The 21,125-nt window shown below is 44.2% G+C and overlaps 1 long non-coding RNA gene across 1 annotated transcript; it reads right to left on the bottom strand.

Moving 5' to 3' along the window:
* Positions 1–1,230: 1,230 nt before the first annotated feature.
* On the bottom strand, positions 1,231–20,809 carry LOC140478461 (uncharacterized). The gene is made up of 4 exons (XR_011960772.1): positions 20,646–20,809; positions 11,790–11,964; positions 4,602–4,761; positions 1,231–2,258 (listed from the first exon to the last, which is right to left on the bottom strand). It is a non-coding gene; the product is annotated as an uncharacterized lncRNA (long non-coding RNA).
* Positions 20,810–21,125: the final 316 nt, after the last annotated feature.

Genomic DNA, 21,125 nt, shown 5'->3' on the forward strand with positions numbered 1-21,125 from the left:
TCTACTTGCAAGTATCTCTGTAACTTCCTCGCCAACATTTTCATTTTCTATAGTGAACACTGTCAAAAAATATTTATTTAGTGCTTCCTCTATCTCCTCTGACTCCACACACAACTTCCCACTATTATCTTTGATTGGCCCTATTTTAACTCTCGTCATTCTTTTATTCCTGACATACCTATGGAAAGCCTTAGGGTTAACCCTGATCCTACCCGCCAACAACTTCTCATGTCTCCTCCTGGCTCTTCTGAGCTCTCTTTTTAGGTCTTTCCTGACTTCCTTGTAACCCTCAAGCGCCCTAACTGAGTTTTCACATTTTGTCCTAACATAAGCCTTCTTCTTCTTCTTGACCAGGGATTTCACTTCCTTAGTAAACTACGGCTCACGCGTTCTATATCTTCCTCCCTGCCTGACATATTGTCTGGAACTATGCAATGTGTAAAGGATTTCAATGGAGGCAGTCGTAAGAACAAATGGAGACCATTCTGCCCCTCGAGGCTGATTAAACTGGGGCTCATGCCCAAAGGGTGGCACGCTGGCTCAGTGGTTAGCACTGCTGCCCACAGCTCCTGGGGGCCAGGTTCAATTCCCGCTTTGGGTGACTGTGTGGAGTTTGCACATTCTCCCTGTGTCTGCGTGGGTTTACTCCGGGTGCTCCGGTTTCCTCCCACATTCCAAAAGATGTGCAGGCCAAGTGAATTGGCCATGCTAAATTGCCCACAGTGTTAGGTGCATTAGTCAGGGGTTGATTTAGGGAAATGGTTCTGGGTGGGTTACTCTCTGGAGGGTCGGTGTGGGCTTGTTGGGCCAAAGGGCCTGTTTCTACACTGTAGGGAATCTAATTACTGGTTCTTTAACTGCAGCTGAACCCCAGTGTCTTTCCAATAGTCATTGAGCCTTCTTTGCTTCAAAACCATTATCCATGTAGTTTCGTTGTTTAAAACATTTCATGAAATTTGGATCACTCTTTAAACATTTGAGCCTGTATCTCTCCAGAGAATAATTGATTTTGGATATGAGCTCCAGTTTAATCAATGGTTTTCTCACTCCCTCCAAGTGTAGTGATACACACAAACCATTTTATTGCATTTGGAAGTGAACCTAAAGGCTGTTTCCCTTGCAGCTCTGTGTTGAAATTAGCAACTTTGCGCAGTTCACTGGGAAACATGACTGCTTTATTAATACAAAACAAAAATAAAGTAACTAATTCTTATGATTAAGAATGCACTTTGTATCAGCTATGGATATAAGGAAGGCACAAGTCAGGCGTGTGACAAAACAATCTCCGCTTGTGAGGATGATTGCAAACACTCAGGAAGCTCAACAGAAACCAGAGGAAAAACTGCCCGATTGGTACCCCATCCACAAAATTAAACTGATGACATACAGTGGCAGTATTGGACACCATGACTAAAACATGAAGATCAGCAGGCAAGAGTAAAACCACCATCAGCAAATTTCCTAACGAGCCTCACACCTTGCTGACTGGCAAACATCGCCATTGCTTTACTGTCACCCGGTCAAAATGCAGGGGCTCCATCCGTAACAGTACCTGCACTCCCAAGTACACTGCAGTCCAAGAAGGCATCTCACCACTACCTCCTCAAAGGCTATCAGGAATGGGGAATAGTGGATAGGGTGAATAGACATGGTCTGTTTCCCAGGGTGGGGGAGTCTCAAACTAGAGGGCATAGGTTTAAAGTGAGAGGTGAAAGGTTTAAAAGGGATCCAAGGGCAATGTTTTCATGCGGAGGGTTGTGTGTGTGTGTGTGTGTGGGTGTGTGTGGAATGAGCTGCCAGTGGAAGTGGTTCAAGGCATCTGAATGGGGATATGAATAAGAGGTGTTTAGAGGGATACGGGCCAAGTGTTGGCAAATAGGGATCAGATTGGGATGCCTGGTTGGTGTGGATGAGGTGGACTGAAAGGGTCTGTGTTCATGCTGCACATCCCTATGACTCCATGACTCCAAATGCTGACCCAGCCAGTAACACCCACACCCTGAGTGAAACTTAACAAAAAGAACATTCCTTTAGCTACCTGCTTCCTTATCCTGCTGATACATTCACTGGATCACCCTGTTGAAGCTAAAATTCTTGGAACGCAATTTGATAAGCCTTTTATTAAATATCATTATTTTGCCCGAGGCTGTGGGATTTGTTGACAAGACCAACATTCATTGGTATAATCAAACTGTAGATGCTACAAATTCAAAGCAAAAATAGAAATTGCAAGCAAAATTAAACAGGCCTGGCAGCATCTGTGGAGAGAGAAAGCAGAGTTAGTGTTTTGGATCCAATGACCTCTTTCAGAACATTCATTGTTCATTCCTGGCAACCCTTGAGAAGACAGTAGTGTGCCCTTTTTCCAAAAATATAACTGATTCAAAAAAACTGTATAAAAAGTTTTTTAAAATATTTCAACTTAAATGTTCCAGAATCCGTAACAATATTCAACTTGTCCTTATTCATCATGTTCCACTCATTCGGATTTGTAATAACCGTACTATTTACAAAATGCATTCCACGTCAGGCATACAGGGTAAGGGGGAAAATAGTTTATGTCAGAAACTGCAGGAGCCACAAAAGATGTTAAAGGTTCATTTAGACACAATGCTGCACCCTGATGTGGCTCAAAAAGTTAGATCACATTCAGGGTGAGCTTGTCAATTGGATACAAAATTGGCTTTATGGTAGGAGACAGAGGGTGGTGGTGGTGGAATGTTTTCAGACTGGAGGCTTGTGACCAGCGATATCCCACAGGGATCAGTAGTGGTCCACTTATTTGTCATTTATATAAATGATTTGGATGTGAATAAAGGAGGCATGGCTAGACAATTTGCAGATGACACCAAAATTAGTGCTATAGTGGACAGTGAGGAAGGATATCTAAGATTACAAAGCAATCTTGATCGATTGGATCAATGGGCTGAGGAGTAGCAGCTGGAGTTTCATTGGGATAAATGTAGGTATTGCATTTTGGTAAAACAAATTTGAGCTACAGGGAGAGGCTGAACAGGCTGGGGTTGTTTTCCCTGGAGCGTTGGAGGATGAGGGGTGACCTTACAGAGGTTTACAAAATTATGAGGGGCATGGATAGGGTAAATAGGGTCGGGGAGTCCAGAACTAGAGGGCATAGGTTTAGGGTGAGAGGGAAAAGATATAGAAGAGACCTAAGGGGCAACTTTTTCACGCAGAGGGTGTTACATGTATGGAATGAGCTGCCAGAGGAAGTGGTGGAGGCTGGTACAATTGCAACATTTAAGAGGCATTTGGATGGGTATATGAATAGGAAGGGTTTGAAGGGATATGGGTTGGCTGCTGGCAGGTGGGACTAGATTGGGTTGGGATATCTGGTCGGCATGGACAGGTTGGACTGAAGGGTCTGTTTCCATGGTGTACATCTCTATGACTCTATGAGTTTCTCTAAATAAAAGCAGGACTGATACAGAATGGGCAGCATGGTGGCTCAGTGGTTAGCACTGCTGCCTCACAGCACCAAGGTCCCAGATTCGACTCCAACCTTGTGTGGAGTTTGCACATTCTCCCCATGTCTGTGTGGGTTTCCTCCCACAGTCCAAAGATGTGCAGGTCAGGTGAATTGGCCATGCTAAATTGCTCATTGTGTTAGGTGCATTAGTCAGAGGGAAATGAGACTGGGTGGGTTACTCTTCAGAGGGTCGGTGTGGACTTATTGGGCCAAAGGGTCTGTTTCCGTATTGTAGGGAATCTAAAAAAGTTAATGGTAGGGCCCTGGGAGTGATATAGAACAGAGAACCCTAGGGGTTCAAATACATATTTCTTTGAAGTTTGTGTCACAGTAGACAGGGTGGTTGAGAAGACGTTTAGCACACTTGCCTTCGTTACTCAGACCTTTGCATACAGGAGTTGGGCTGTCATGTCACAGTTGTACAGGGTGTTGTTGAGTCCTCTTCTGGAGTACTGTGTGCAGTTGTGTTATAGGAAGGTTATTATTAAACTGGAGAAGGTTCAGAAAGGATTTACCAGAATGCTTCCGTGAATGGAGGGTTTGAGGTATAAAAATAGGTTGAATAGAATGGGACGGTTTTCACTGTTGCGTAGGAGGTTGAGGGGTGACCTTATGGAGGTTTATAAAATCATGAGGGGCGTGGATAAAGTGAATGACAAGGTTCTCTTCCCTAGGCTGGGGGATTTCAAAACTAGGGCGTGTATATTTAAGTTGAGATGAGAAAGATTTTAAAAAGACATGAGGGGCAATTATTTTCACACAGAGAGTGGTTCGTGTATGGAATGAGCTGCCAGAAGAAGTGGTGGATGTGGGCACAGTTCAAACATTTAAAAGACATTTGGGTAAGTACATGAACAGGAAAGGTTTGGAGGGATGTGGGCCAAGTGCAGACAGATAGGGCTTGTTTAATTTGGGAACATGGTTGACACACACTAATTGGACCAGAGGGTCTGTTTCCATGCTGTACAACTCTATGACCTTATAAGCTGCAGTTCAGCCAGTGCAGTGAGCTGACTCGTTGACATAACACAGGTGTGCCAAAGATGGTCTATGAACCTCCCATGTGGTATTGGGAGGAGCACACACCTGCAAAGGGTTGTTACAAAAAATGTACCTGACATGTTCTGTTCAAGCCTGGACCTGCTTCAGTCTGCTGGTAAAGCAGCACGGTCTCACCGTTCTCCCGTCAGAGAGGGTCAGGCTGCACCCAGTCTGCAGTAGAACCCCCTGGTATGTGTCCTTACCCAGGTTTGGCAGCATCTAAAAACCAAATACTGGGAGAAAAGGAGAAAATGCTGAAACCACGGGATGTTCTGTTGAAAGTGCATTGAACAATGGGGCTGATGATTAGTTCCTCCTAGGTTTAGGGATAGAGGTAAGCAGTTGCTAAAAATAGGTAATCGATTAATGGGCTTTAATTGCAAGAAATGTGGAGACAGGATAGGGGAAGGAAGAAGGTGATGTAGTCATAATGCTACTGGACACGTAATCCAGAAGCACTGACATATAGATTCAAATTCCAGTATGACAGCTGCTGGAATTCAAGGGCTCTAGTGGTGCACTAGGCCAGGAGACCTAGATTCAAGTCCCCCACCTCCTGAAATAACATCTCTGAGCAGGCTGATTAGAAAATGTAAAGGGTAGAAATGAGGTGAGCCAACTTTGAGGCTTGTTTCTCATTGTACACTTGGTATGTTGGAACATATGAATTAACCACACACAGAGTTCGGTGCTGGGACCGTTGCTGTTTACTATGTTCACTAATAACGTGGATGTAGATGTAAATAGTATAATTAGTAAGTTTGCAGATGACAAGAAAATCAGTGGTGTTGTTAGTGAGGGGGATGGTCTCGGGCTACAGTCTGATATTGATCAACTGGCAAATTTGGCAAAGCAATGTCACATGAGTTTAATCCTGATAAGTGTGAGGTGATGCATTTTGACAGGTCTAATACAGGAAGGATATACACAATGTATGGTAGGTTCCTAGGGAGTACTGAGTAACAAAGGAACCTTGGTGTACAAGTCTAAAGTTCCCGGAAGGTGTCAGCACAGGTAGACAGGCTGTTGAAGAAGGCATATGAGATGCTTGCTTTCATTAACTGGGGCATAGAGTATAGGAGCAAGGAATTCTTGTTACAATTTTATAAAACATTGTTTAAACCACAGATGGAATACTATGTGAAGTTCCGATAGTGCGCACTATCGGAAGGATTTGTTGGCCCTAGAGAGGGTGCAAAGTAGACTCATCAGGATGTTGCCTGGGATGAAGAGTCTCAGATATGAGGAGAGACTGGATAGGCTGGGGGGGCTCTGATAATAAGAGAAGATTGCGAGAATGGTGGATGTGCCCAAGATCAGAGTGCGTACATTTAAAGTGAGGAGTAGGTGGTTTAGAAGCAATCTAAGGAAAATAATTTTCACCCAAAGAATGGTAGAAATATGAAATGTGCTGCCTGAGAGGGTGATGGAGACAAGTACTCTTATAATTTAAGATGAGCACTTAAAATGCCAGAGGATAGTCGGCAGTGGACCAAGTGCAGGCAAATGGGATTAGTGTAGTTTGGTGTTTGCTGGTTTGCATAGACATAGTGAGCTGAAGGGCCTATTTCTGGACTGTGCGACACTCTGACTATCGATGTAATAAACAGCTGCTGCTTATAAAAGACAAACTAACCACCAGCCCTTGATATTCAATGGTGTTTCCATCACAGAAACCTGGGGGTTAACATTTAATCAGAAATTCAATTGGACTCGCCACATAAACACAGAGGCTAAAGGATACTGAAGCGAGTAACTCACCTCCTGACTCCCCAAACCCTGTCCATCATCGACAAAGCACAAGTCAGTAGTGTGATGGAATACTCCCCACTTGCCTGGATTGGTGCAGCTCCAACAAAACTGAAGAAGCTTGAACAAAGCAGGCCGCTTGATCAGCACCATATCCACAAGCATCCACTGCCTCCACACTGATGCTCAGTAGCAGTTTCTAGTTTCCACATTCTAGTTTCCATTTAGAAGGACAAGGGGGTAAAGTCAATTGGAACTCCCAGTAAGTTCCTGGTGGGAAACATCTGAGACAATTATGTTCCCACCCAGCCAAGAGCAGTAAGAGGGCATGGTGTATTTTAGCTCCTGTCATTCCTTGGTTTGAACCAGACCTGGTAGGAAGTTGCTCCAAAGCCCTGCTCCAATTGGGTAGCCCAAGACCCTCTGTCAGTTTGCAGGTCACCCTGGAGTACGTATTGGCTATGGATGAGATTAGACTGCATGACCCACCTGCAAGTTCCCCTCCAATCCACTCACCAACCTGACTTGGAAATACACTGCCATTCCTTCACTGTTGATGGGACATTATTCTGAAATTCCCTTCTTAAGGGTATTGTGGGTCAACTTACATCACATGTACTGCAGCAGTTCAAAAAGGCAGGTCACCACTACCTTCTCAAGGGGCAACTAGGGATGGGAAATAAATCCAGTTCCGAAGAAGAGCCACCAGGTCCAAGATGATAACTCTGCTTTTACTCTAAACAGATGCTGACAAACTTGCCGAGTTTTCCAGCAGTTTCTGTGTTTGTTTCTGATTTCTAGCATCCACAGTTTTTTTTATGGGAAATAAATGAATTATAAACGAAAGGTGCTGAATTACAGCAGGAGAGCCAGAGGCTGTTGCTCCTCATCCTCCCTGCATCTCTCTCTTTCTCTCTGCTGGCTACAGGTCCATTTTAACACCCAGCATCTAATAGCTGGGTAGCCTTAATATCTCCATGCTGATGCATTAATTCAGCTGCTTTCTAAACAGATTTTAATTTTTCTAAACACAGATTTTGCTGGAGGTTTGTTGAGCATAATCTCTTGCTGGAAGCTAATCTTCTACTCGTGCTCAGAGGATTACACTCTGAATAACTACTCCTGTCAGTATAATCAATGGCTCCCAGTGCTTTAAGGACCGGGAGCATGTCTTCTCTCAACTTTTTTTTCCACAGTGAAAGCACATTCTGTTCAACAAGTTAAAGCCCTAAATCCCAAAATAGACCTTGTTATTCTTCTACAAATTCTTTCCAATGTATCACAGGATAAGGTACCTAAAAAATTAAACACAGTATTCGCAGTGAACAATGCAAAGTTACTACAGCCTCCTTCAACTTTTTCAAATGTTGTGGAGGAGCCAGTGTTGGACGGGGGTGGACGAAGTTAAAAATCACACAGCACCATGTTACAGTCCAACAGGTTTATTTGGAAGTACTAGCTTTCATCAGGTATCGTTTCAGTTGCACGACACTGTAATCTTTTGTTATAAATTCTGTATTTTATGATCCTGCTCCACAACTACCTGATGAAGGAGCAGCACTCCAAAAGCTAGTGCTTCCAAATAAACCTGTTGGGGTATAATCTGCTGTTGTGTGATTTTTAACTTTTTCAAATGTCCCACTGAAGTGCACAGTGCTAGATGGCATTTGATAAAAGTAGGTTCATATTGTCAGGATTAATCTGATAGTAATGGATACCACAAAGGCACAGATCATACATACACCTACACATACACGTAGGTGTACCCATGCAGACACACACACACACACATAGACTCTCAAATACACATACACACGGAGTGAACACACAAACAGTCACACAAGCACACATACAGATACACGCACATGTGTACACACGCAGACTCACGCTCACTCACAAACACACATAGGTGTATACACACAGACTCACTCTCTCACATACACACACATGCAGACACACACATAGGTATACACATGCAGACTCACACACACAGGTGTATATATGCAGACTTTTATGTACACAGGCACACAGATATACATACCCAGACACACACATAGATGTACATATGCAAAATCAGAAGCATGTGTACACACGTAGACACACTCATACACACATGTGCATGTTTACAATCACACAACCCCAGGTTATAGTCCAACAGGTTTATTCGGAAGCACTAGCTTTCAGGGCACTTACAGGTGACAAATGCCTGATGAAGGAGCAGTGCTCTGAAAGCTAGTGCTTTCAAATAAACCTATTGGACTATAACCTGATGTTGTGTGACCTTTAACTTTATCCACCCCAGGCCAACACCAGCACCTCCAAATCACACACGCATGTGTTCACATTCAGACGCACACACATATGCACATGCACAGACACACAGAACAAAATAACTTGCATTGATATAGCACCTTTCACAGGCTCAGAACATCTCAGAGCGCTTTAGAGCCAATGTAGTATTCTTCAAAGCCTAGTCACTCTCATAATATAACAAACATGACAGCCATTTTGAACAGATAAAGGTCTTACAACCAACAATGTGATTATGACCCGATGACGAGGTTTTTCCCCTCGGGTATTGGTTGGAATTTGTAGATAACTTTCTTACTGTTCAAACTAAAGCAACACCAGGTTATTGTCCAACAGATTGGACAATAACCTGGTGTTGTGTGATTTTTAACTTTTTCATCCCCAGTCCAACACCAGCACCTCCAAAACATGTTCAAAATAAGATTGTCATGTCCACCAAACAGGGCAAAAATGAACCTTGGTTTAAGATCTCAACCAAAGGAAGGATCTCCAACACTCTCGCAAACATTACTTTACTGGAAGGGCAACTAGGATTTGCTGAGTAAGTCTGTAGACTGCAACGTGATCCTACACCCGTCTGATTCAGAGATGAGAATGCAAGACAAACACTACAGTCATCTTTTACCCATTACAGTAAGGACGTTGTGAAACTTGAAAGGGTTCAGAAAAGATTTATAAAGATGTGCCCAGGATTGGAGGGTTTGAGCTATAGGGGGAGGCTGAATAGGCTGGGGCTGTTTTCCCTGGAGCGTCAGAGACTGAGGGGTGACCTTATAGACCTTTATAAAATCATGAGGGGCATGGATAGGATAAGCTGACAAGGCCTTTTCCCTGGGGCGGGGGGAGTCAAGAATTAGAGGGTATGAGGGGAAAAGTTTAGAAGGGGCATAAGGGGCAACGTTTTCACGCAGAGGGTGGTGCGTGTAGAAAATGAGCTGCCAGAGGAACTGGTGGAGGCTGCTACAATTACAGCATTTAAAAGGTACTTGGATGGGTATATGAATTGGAAGGGTTTAGAGGGTCACAGGCCAAGTGCTGGCAAATGGGACTAGATTAGGTTTGAATATCTGGTTGGCATGAATGAGTTGGACCAAAGGGTATATTTCTGTGCTGTACGTCTCTATGACTCTATGACTGCTAAATCAGTGTATCAGCAAAGTGAAGTGATGTGGTAATTCAGAAGGCTGACTGAAGGTTGATATTTGGTCCATTTTCCTAGCAATGTGATAGAAAGGGGGTTTTTTATAGCGCAGCGGTTGTGTCACTGCCTCAGGGCTAGAAGGCTTAGCCCAGTCTGCTCCAAAGGTGTGTCATTAATATGCCTGAGCACGTTGATTAAAAATATTGGTAATGGTGAAGAAACACCACAGGAAAATGTTCACTACCTCACTAAAGGAACTAGCTACTTACAGTAAGCATTAAAAATTGTGAAGAATAAACTGCTATAAAGCTACTATCATGAATTTGTAAAGCACTCCAAGTGCTACTTCACATTTGCCTTTGTTGACTAACACGAGAGTCAAAAGTTATCAGGAACAAGTTAGCAGGAAAGAGAAGTTGCAGTCACAATCAGATTGGCCATGATCTTATCGAATGGCAGAGCAGACTTGAGGGGCTGAATGGCCTACTCATGCTCCTAATTCACACCTTTTTATAGAGTCATAGAGATGTACAGCACGGAAATAGACCCTTCAGTCCAACTCGTCTATGCTGACCAGATATTCTAAATCAATCTAGTCCCATTTGCCAACATTGACCATGGGATGGCACGGTGGTTCAGTGGTTAGCACTTCTGCCTCACAGCACCAGGGACCCCGGTTTGATTCTACCTTCGGGCAAGCATCTGTTGTGGTTTGCATGTTCTCCCCGTGTCTGCATGGATTTCTTCTGGGTGCTCTGGCTTCCTCCCACAGTCCAAAGATTTTTTTATTAGATTAGATTCCCTACAGTGTGGAAACAGGCCCTTCGGCCCAACCAGTCCACACCGACCCTCCGAAGAGTAACCCACTCAGAACCATTTCCCTCCTAACACTAACACTAGTGGGCAATTTAGCATGGCCAGTTCACCTGACCTGCACATCTTTGGATTGTGGGAGGAAACCAGAGCACCCGGAGGAAACCCACACAGTGATGGGGAGAATGTGCAAACTCCACACAGACAGTCACCCGAGGCTGGAATCGAACCTGTGCAGGTTAGGGTGGGCTGGCCATGCTAAATTGCCCCATAGTGTCCAGGGATATGCAGGCTAGATTGACTAGCTATGGGAAATGCAGGGTTCTAGGGATAGGGTAGGGAGGGTGGGTATGGGTAGATTGCTGTTTGGAGGGTCGGTGTGGACTCAAGGGGCAGAATGGCGTGCTTCCACACTGTATGGATTCTATGTTTATTTGACCCATATCCCTCTAAACCTGTCCTGTTCATATGCACATTCAGATGCCACTTCCTCTGGCAGGTTATTCCATACACGAACTACCCTCTGTGTGAAAATGTTGCCCCCTTTTAAATATTTCCCCTCTCACCTTAAACCTATGCCCTCTAAGATTGGACTACCCTACCCTGGGGAAAAGACCTTGTCTATTCACCCTATCCATGCCCCTTAAAATTTTGTAAACCTCTATTAGGTTCAACCCTCACCCCTGATATTCCGGGGAAAAAAATCACCAGCCTATTCAGAAACAAAACCTGAAATTGCTGGTGCTGGAAAAGCTCAGCAGATCTGGCAGCATCTGTGGAAAGAAATCAGAGTTAATGCTATGGATCAACAAGCAGTTCTGAAGATGGGTCACTCGACCTGAAAAGTTAACTCTGATTTCTCTTCACAGGTGTTGCCAGAGCTTTTCCAGCAATTTCTGTTTTACTTCTGATTTCCAGCATCCACGGTTCTTTTGCTTTTTTTTAAGCCAGCCCGTTCAGCCTCTCTCGATAACCCAAACCCTCCAACACCAGCAATACCTTTTCTGCATCCTTTCAAGTTTAACAACAATATTTTCCCAAAGCAGGGAGACTAGAAATGAATGCACTATTCCAAAAGTATGCATGCTTGTATCCGACAGAATGAACAGGGAACATGAGTAGGCCAGGTAGCCCTTTAAGCCTGCTCCATCATTGCGGCTGATCTGACTTTAACCTCAAGACTGCCCATATTCAGGAAGCTGCGATTACTTCATTGTGGAAGATTGCTGAGTATCAGGATTTGCTTACCGTTGCTATTTGCTCACTTCACAATGTAGAAGGTGCACGGCGATAGATACTTCTCATTGAACAGCAGTGTGCTTATCTGATCGAGGGCTTCAGTAAAGCTGCAGAATGCTTGTGTTTCTTTGCAAGCACTTTGCAATGCCTGTGGTGATGATTTCAAGTAGCCTCGAGTCTTGTGCTGTTAAACAGATAACATCACCAACAGCTGATATCTGTATTGATAGGTTGATGCCAGAACGCCAAGTTCCAAATTCAAAAACCCACTCCCATGTTTCTACTCACGAGAAGTTAGTCACCCAGATTTAACATAATAATATTATCATAATTGAATTTAGTATTAAATAATACTACTGTAACATGATAAGAATAATCCTACAATTAAGCAACTAATTGGAATCTATACGGTTCAAAATAATGAAGCAAAAAGCCATTTATATAGATAGGGTCAGATTTACAGACAGGCATTGTACAGAGCAAATAGACGCAGAAAAGCATTGAAAAACAGCAGTGTTTTTTTAAAAATTCACTCCTGCATCACTGGCTGGCCAGTATTTATTGCCTGTCCCCAGTTGCCCTTGAGAAGGTGGTGGTGAGCTGCCTTCTTGGACCGCTGCAGGTGCTAAAGATAAACCTACAATGCTCCACAGGAGGGAATTCCAGGATTTTGATCCAACCACAGTGAAGGAACGATTGCTAAACTTCCAAGTCAGGGTGGTGAGTGGCTTGGAGGGGATCTTGAAGGTGGTGGTGTTCCCATGTATCTGCTGCCCTGGAAATGGTTGTGGATTTGGAAGGCACTGTCTAAGGATCTTTGGTGAATTTCTGCAGTGCATCTCATAGGTAGTACACACTGCTGCAACTGAGCATCAATGATAGGGGGAGTGGTTGCTTGTGGATGTAGTGCTAATCAAGCAGGCTGCTTTGTCTTGATGGTGTCAAGCTTTTTGAGTGTTATCAGAGCTGCACTCATTCAGGCAAGTGGGGAGTATTCCACCACACTCCTGAATTGTGCCTTGTAGATGATGTGAAGATTTTGGGGAGTCAGGAAGCACATTACTTGCTGTTGTACTCCCAGTCTCTGAGCTGCTCTTGTAGCCACTGTGTTTATGTGGCAAGCCCAATTCAATTTCTGGCCAATGATAACCACCCCTCAGGATATTGACAGTGTGGTTTCAGTGATGGTAACACCATTGAATGTTCAGGGGCAGTCTCTTATTGGAGATGATCATTGCCTGGCATTTATAAGCCTGGATATTGTCCAGATCTTGTTGCATTTGAACATGGACTGCTTCAGTATCAGAGGAGTCACGAATGGTGCTGAACATTGTGCAATTATTGGCAAACATCCCCTCTTCTGACCTTATGATGGGGGGGGGAAGGTCAATAATGAAGCATCCCTGGGTCACTTCCTGGAGGAACTCCTGCAGAGATGTCCTGGAGCTGAAATGGAGGTAAAAACAATGACTGCAGATGCTGGAAACCAGATTCTGGATTAGCGGTGCTGGAAGAGCACAGCAGTTCAGGCAGCATCCAGGAAGGGCCTTTGCCCGAAACACTGATTTCGAAGCTCCTTGGATGCTGCCTGAACTGCTGTGCTCTTCCAGCACCACTAATCCAGAATCTGGAGCTGAGATGACTGACCTCCAACAATCACACCATCTTCCTCTATGAAAGGTATGACTCCAACCAGCGGAGAGTTTGCCTGATGCCCATTGATTCCAGTTTTGGTAAGCTTCTTTGATGCCACGCTCAGTCGAATGCAGCCTTGATGTCAAGGGCTGTCACTTCCACCTCACCTCTGAGATTCAGCTCTTTTATCCATGTTTGAACTAAGGCTGTAATGAGGTCAGGAGCTGAGTGGCCCTGGCAGAACTCAAGCTGGATGACAGTGAGCAGGTTATTGCTGATTAGATACTGCTTGCTCACACTGTTGATGACACCTTCCATCACTTTACTGATGGTAGAGTAAAATTTGAATCAAAAGACAACATATTTCTTACAATTTCTGACAAGTGTCTTTCTGCAGAAAAGTCAAATGAGCAACACTTGGGGACCTTCAAATGGTCCATAGAGTTTGTTAGAGACAAGAATTAACTTGCAATGATGTAGTGCTTTTCACAAGCTGAGCCCATTCCATAGTGATGTATAGGCAGTCCCTGGGTTGTGTACAGGTTCTGAAGTCCGTACACAAGTCAGAACACAGGGCAGGAAAGTATAAAGTAACCGTTCTTATGAACAGAAAATGTTTGTACGTCAATTATTTTCATAACACCCCTGTACGGTATCGCGTTCATAAGAACAAGCGTTTGTAAATCACACGTTTGTAAATTGGAGGCCCCCATATAACCTTTAAAGTGCTTCTGAATTGAAGTCACTGCTTGCAATGCAGCAGCACATTTACACACAGCTATGTGATAACAATCAGATATTCTGATGCTGAATATTGGCTGGGACTATCAACAAAAGGGAGTCGCAATATCACATCTCATCCAAAAAGACAGGACCTCCAACAGATCATCACTGAGTCGTTACTGAAGTTCCAGCCTACACAGTTCTCTGGAGTAAAATATAAACCCATGACTTTCTTACTCACAACACACGAGTAGAACCATACCTCCAATTTCCAAAGAGACTTTGTAAATGCCAAGGAGTAGAAGGAAATAATGAGTTATCCCCTTTTGATTTGGGTAAGAGTCCTATGCCTGAACCAAGGCTGACATATGTTCTTGTAGAAGTTTTCGAAACATAATGATTTGGAGCATTAATCTTAAATTCAAGCTGTTTGTTTAAGATCAAAACGCTAGCAGAGGTCATGAAAGGTCTCACACTTTGCTAGGCGAGGTATTGATGGTTTGAAAGCTTGCAATTTCCTCCCAGAGTAACCTTCGCACTTATTGTAAATATGAACACAAGCTCAGGGTTTAAATATAAAGGGGTGAATGAGCAGCTTTCATATCATTTGATAGTTTTATCAATAAAAGCAAAATACTGTGGATGCTGAAAATCTGAAAGAAGCAAAACTGAAAGAGAGAGACTTGAAACATTAACTCCACAGATGCTGCCAGACCTGCTGAGTTTGTCCTGCAACTTCTGATTTTGTTAATGATGTTGGATATTGACCAGAACACCTGGTGACCATTCACAAGGCCAGCAACACCTGTATCTTTCAAATTATTTTCGAAGGCCCCGCTTATAACAGACCTTGGGATTTATCCAGTTACAATATAGCAGAGGCACCAATTACCTTGGAATTTCTAACTTTGCTCTTGTATTCTTGGGATTGGATGGTTTCGCGAATAACGTCTTTTGTTTTCCCTCTTTCAAATCAATATCAATCCAAACATAAAAACTACGTTTTGTCTTTACAAAGTTCTACGTTTGAAATCCCTTCATTGCAGACCACATTATGTTAGACAATGACCATCTCCAATCAGAGAAAATGTCACCACCTCCCCTGGACATTCAAAGGCATTATCATCACTGATTTTCCCCACTATCAACACCCTGGGGGTCACCATTGACCCGTACCTGAACTGAAGCAGTACTGTAAATACCAGGACTATCAGGTGTTACAAAGGCAGGACACAGTTTGGGAATTCTAAGGAAAGTAACTCATCTCCCGCCTCCCTGTAGCCTGTCCACCATCGACAAACCACAAATCAGGAGTGTGATGGAATACACCCTACTTGCTTGGGTGAGTCAGGCTCCAACAGCATTCAAGAAGGTCCACATTCACTATCTTAAGTGTTCATTCATTGCCTCCACAGTGGCAACAGTGTGTACAGTATATACAAGATCTGCTGCAGCAAATCACCCAGGTGACTTCTTCAACATATTTTAAAAAACCTACGACCCCTACCACCTCGAAAGACAAGGGCAGAAGATTGGAACACCACCAGCTGCAATTAAAACAGAAAGTGGTGGAGAAACTCAGCAGGTCTGGTAGTATCAGCAAAGGGAAAAAGTAGAGTTAACATCTCGAGCCCAAGCCATGACCTCTACCACTCCCATTCTTCAACAGTCTATAAGTCTAAGCTTATCCAAAATGCAGCTGCCTAAGTCCTAACATGCACTGAGTCCTATTTACTCATCATTGCTGCACGTAGTCACTGATTTGCTTTGGCTTACAGTTTGCAACACCTGAATTTTAAAATTCTCATCCTTGTTTTCAAATCCACCCATGGTCCCACCCTTCTATGTCTCTGTAATCTCCTCTGATTTTAAAGCACTCTGAGATATCCACAATCCTCTCATGTTGGCCTCTTGTGGATCCCTGAATTTAATTATTCCACCAGTGGTGGCAGTATAGCCTTTGAGTTGCCTCAGCACTAAGCTCAGAACATCCCTTCATTAACCTGTCCTCTTGTCTACCTCTTGTTCCTCCTTCAAGGCACTCCTTAAAACATAACTTGTTGATTAATTTTTTTTTTTGCTCAGTTAGATTAGATTAGATTAGATTACTTACAGTGTGGAAACAGGCCCTTTGGCCCAACAAGTCCACACCGCCCCGCCGAAGCGCAACCCACCCATACCCCTACATCTACCCCTTACCTAACACTACGGGCAATTTAGCATGGCCAATCCACCTGACCTGCACATCTTTGGACTGTGGGAGGAAACCGGAGCACCCGGAGGAAACCCACGCAGACACGGGGAGAACGTGCAAACTCCACACAGACAGTCGCCTGAAGCGGGAATTGAACCCAGGTCCCTGGCGCTGTGAGGCAGCAGTGCTAACCACTGTGCCACCGTGGCCCATCAGGCATTTAATGAATGTGGGAAGCTGCCAGGAAAGTGGAGCTGATGCCAAAGCTCAGCCATGATGTTATTGAATGGCGGACTCTGACTCCAATTCCTTATGTTCCTTTAGTTGACTTATAAGATCTCACTGTAAGGCTTGGTACCAAATGTTGTTCCATAATCTCCTGCAAAATGTTTGCTAGAAGGCACTGGATAGATTTTCACCTCCTAGCTTTCTCCAGTTGTCAATGAGAGGTCGAAAATAGCAGGCACATGGGAAAAGCTTCAACTCCAAAGATTGCCTCCAATTTATGAAAAATCCCAAGACTTCTTACGAGACTGCCCCTACAGTGCATACAGTTCAGAAAGGTGAGTCACCAACAGCTTCTCAAGGACAGAACAAGGGCCAAACCTCAAAATGAATGAGAAGAAGATACATCAGAGGATTTACTTGCCTTCAAATTCATCCATAGCTATTGGGAGCCTGAATGAAATCCCACAGTGAAGATTCAGTTTTTTTTCTTTATTTATTCACAGGTTGAGGGCATCACTGGCTAGGCAGCATTTATTGTCCAGCCCTGATTGCCCAGAGGACAGTTAAGAGTCAACCACATTGCTGTGAGTCTGGAGTCACATGTAGGCCACACCAGGTAAAGATGGCAGTTTCCATCCCTAAAGGACATGAGTGAACCAGATGGGCTTTTCCACTAATGGATTCACGGGCATCATTAGATTTTTAATTCTAGATACTTATTGAATTCAAGTTCCACCATTTGTCATGGCCGGATTTGAACTCAGGTCTCCAGATTAATAGTCCAGTAATAAGACCACTAGGCCATTGCCTCCCCTGTTGTGACCAACAATGGGCCGAATGGCTTCCTTCTGCTCTGTGACATTTCGGTGACTCTGTAACAAAGCAACCTCTGATGGTAACAGTGTTTTAAGAACAGGTCTCTGCAAAGGGTGTTTGGCATTGTGAATAAATGAAAAGAGCAGCAGCAAATAATGCAACCATGGCAACATCGTTATGAAAAGTAAATAAAGAAGCGATGCTAAAATAACTTGGAACAATAAGAATCAACCTCTGAAAGCTAAGGCAATAAATCTCACTAGTTTTAAACAGCACTAAGAGAACAGTCGGATAGGGTCAGGGCTTTTATTATGAAACTAAATTGCCTAAGAAAGAAGGTCACCCATGCCCTCTGAAAATACCTGCAACATGTCCAAATAATTTTAAGACACTGAATTCCAAGACCTTGTTTCCTTAATTTAACCAGGTATATAAACAGTACCTGTACAGCATCTTGGTATCAACCTCAGGCAACTTTGCAAACCTGTGGTCAGTACTTTCATATGCAAAGTTCCTGACATCACACTTCATGATCAGAATAAAGTTCTTGCTTACACATTAGCTCCGCTGATACATTAGGCAGGCCGTTGCCAAAATCTCTCGATCAAGACCTCAGAGGAGACTGGAAGCTGAAGGAGAAATTATTTGAACTCCCTGGGTCAGTAAGCAAGAAAAAAGATGAATTAAAGGATTTCTTCCGAAGCACTCATCAATATCGGGTCATGACGTAGTGTAGAAGAAAGTAGCAAGCTGAGAATTCATTAAGTGCGCATTTTTCCTGAGACCTCTCTCCTGCACTTTTCACGTCCGACTTGAACGAAGTGATAATAAAGAAACCTTGTTAGCCAGGAAATAAGAGCATACATTGAGACTGATTTAGCTACTGGCTATTTTCCCAGTGGTACCAGACGCTCCATTGCTGACTTTGATACAAATGCAAAAGTTGAACACAATGGGTGGAAGCTTATAGGGGCCCTAGTGACATAGTCTATGGAGAGATTTGTACAAAACGCACGGGGAGGCCTATCTCAATGTTAGAATCATAGAAACCTTGCAGTGTGGAAAAAGGCCATTCAGCCCAACAAGTCCATACTGACCCTCCAAAGAGTAACCCACCCAGACTATTACTTTACATTTACCCCTAATGCACCTAACTTAAACATCCGTGAACTCTATGGGCAATTTAGCATTGCCAATTCACCTAATCTGCACATCTTTGGAGTGTGGGTGGAAACCGGAGCCATGGGGAGAATGTAAAACCTCCACACAGACAGTTGCCCAAGACTGGGATCAAACCTGGATCCCTAGTGCTGTGAGGTAGCAGTGCATACCACTGAGCCCCCATTTCCTTGCTACATTATTTATGCTTTCGCCAAACTGCAAGGTAGATTTCTCACTGGGCAATACCAATTAAGGGGATTTATAGCTTGTTTAAGCAGCTTATTAATATCCAGCTTCAGATCTGACCAAATATGGTGAACATGCCAGGTGTCGAGAATTCTCAACATGGAAGTCAGAGTGGGTACCTTGAGTCTTTTGCTCAGCACTTCCTCCAAAGGAACTCCATTTTGCTCAGCTGTGAAATGCATTTCAGAACACGACACTTGGGTACCAGTTATCCATAGACATGGCATCCAACATGCAACAGTCTCAAAGATCCCTCATGATATGGCTCTGATCCACTTCCAGGATGCTTCTGCACTTCAATGCTACACCAGTCTCTCGGCCTAGCATGGTGGTCTCTCGGCCTGGAGTTGTGGTCTCTCAGCCCAGGGTGGTGGCCTTTTGGCCTGAGATGGTGGCCTCACAGCCATATTTGGTGGTCTCTTGGCCTGGCGTGGCAGTCTGTCCACCTGGCATGGTGGTCTCTCAGCCCGATGTGCCTTCAGTTTGGACCTCTGGCCGCAAAGTGATTCCGGAGCAGTCTCCCAGTCTGGACAGCCTTAAGGTTAAGCCTGACATGGTCTGGAGTTAATGCCTGGAGTAGATTGGAGGCAGGGTGCCAGGATGGACTGGGTTGGAAGCGCAGTTTCTCTGAACATTTTATATCTCTATTTTCTAATTTATTTCCATGATCTTTAATGCTAGACATTTTACTTCTCATTTTTTTCTCATTTTCTTTGCTAAGAACTTGTACTGAAGAACATTTACCTATATACCTTATACTTAAGATGGCGCCGCAAGTGGCATCTTGGAAACTTTACTCTGTACTCATTTGAGCACATGTGATAATAAAGCTAATTCAATTCAATTCAATTCAATTCACACTGCAATGGCAATTCTCATTGTAATGCTGCAGCAAGGACACTGTGTATTCAGACACACACCCAGAACACCGAGACTGGACCAGGCTGCAACTCCCTTCGTTTTGCTCGCTCTCAAAGCGTTCACTCTCTCTGAGTCTTGTTTACCTCCTAGTATGTGAGCGAGGCAGGTATTAAGGGAGATGGAAGTAAATGGCACAGCTGGATCTGTTGGTGCAGGTGGTGAGGTGTCCCGAGTGAGTGTCTTGGCAGTACAGAGGCTATGCAGAGTTAGTGGTGCCAGGTTTAGGATAGTGAGAATGACAGAGCGTGAGCCATCGTATAAGAGCAGAAACACAGTGAGTGTGAGTGATTGGAAAGCAGATAGTGGCACTTACCCTGGCAGGGTGGGGTAGGTCATAGATCTTCAATCAATCAAGAAAATAATATAATCTTCACAGTGTGGAAAAGGCCATTTGGCCCAACAAGTCCACACCAACCCTCTGAAGAGCTTCCCACCCAGACCCACACCCCTACCCTATTACTCTGCATTCCCCTTGACTGATGCATCCTGGCCATTCCTCCAGACTCTTGAAACAGGCTGGCATGGTCTGGTGTCATGGCGTCCTGTGCTGGCACTGGGAGAAGACGATGTCCTGCCTGTGCACGATCCCATCCAGTAGTGCCTCTGGGATTCACCCATAGAGTGGGATACCAATCTTCTCTGTCTTTCATATCTGGAACCAGAACAGCTCCAGATTGGCAATCTGCGTGGCCTTTGAAAGGTGATGTTGGTGTAAGAGGTGCCAGTCAATTCTGGGATATCCTGGTAATCTTTTCTGGGAAAGACACTAGCTTTCAGAGCTCCTTCATCAGATGAAGGACACCATAGGATAGGACAGGTAGTTCATGAGGTGTGTTTGTCAAGACACGACGAGAAATCTCGTTAGGCTCTGACACAACTGACATTTTGTTCTTCATCCCAATGCTTTTTATTCTTACCACTCAATGACTACAAGTAAATACCTGCCAGCAGAAAAGGTAGCTCATTAAGTTGTTCCTTCCAGTGTCTGGATTACTGGTGCTGGAAGAGCACAGCAGTTCAGGCAACATCCAACGAGCAGCAGAATCGACGTTTCAGGCAAAAGCCCTTCATCGGGAATAAAGTCAGTGAGCCTGAAACGTGGAGAGATAAGCTAGAGGAGGGTGGGGTGGGGAGAGAGTAGCATAGAGTACAATGGGTGAGTGGGGGAGGGGATGAAGGTGATAGGTCAGGGAGGAGAGGGTGGAGTGGATAGGTGGAAAAGGAGCTAAGCAGGTCAGACAAGTCCGGACAAGTCAAGGGGAGAGTGCTGAGCTGGAAGTTTGAAACTAGGATGAGGTGGGGGAAGGGAAAATGAAGAAGCTTTTGAAGTCCACATTGATGCCCTGGGGTTGAAGTGTTCCGAGGCGGAAGATGAGGCGTTCTTCCTCCAGGCGTCTGGTGGTGAGAGAGCGGCGGTGAAG

The sequence above is a fragment of the Chiloscyllium punctatum genome, chromosome 6, assembly GCF_047496795.1.
Source record: "Chiloscyllium punctatum isolate Juve2018m chromosome 6, sChiPun1.3, whole genome shotgun sequence".
NCBI classification, from domain to species: domain Eukaryota; kingdom Metazoa; phylum Chordata; class Chondrichthyes; order Orectolobiformes; family Hemiscylliidae; genus Chiloscyllium; species Chiloscyllium punctatum.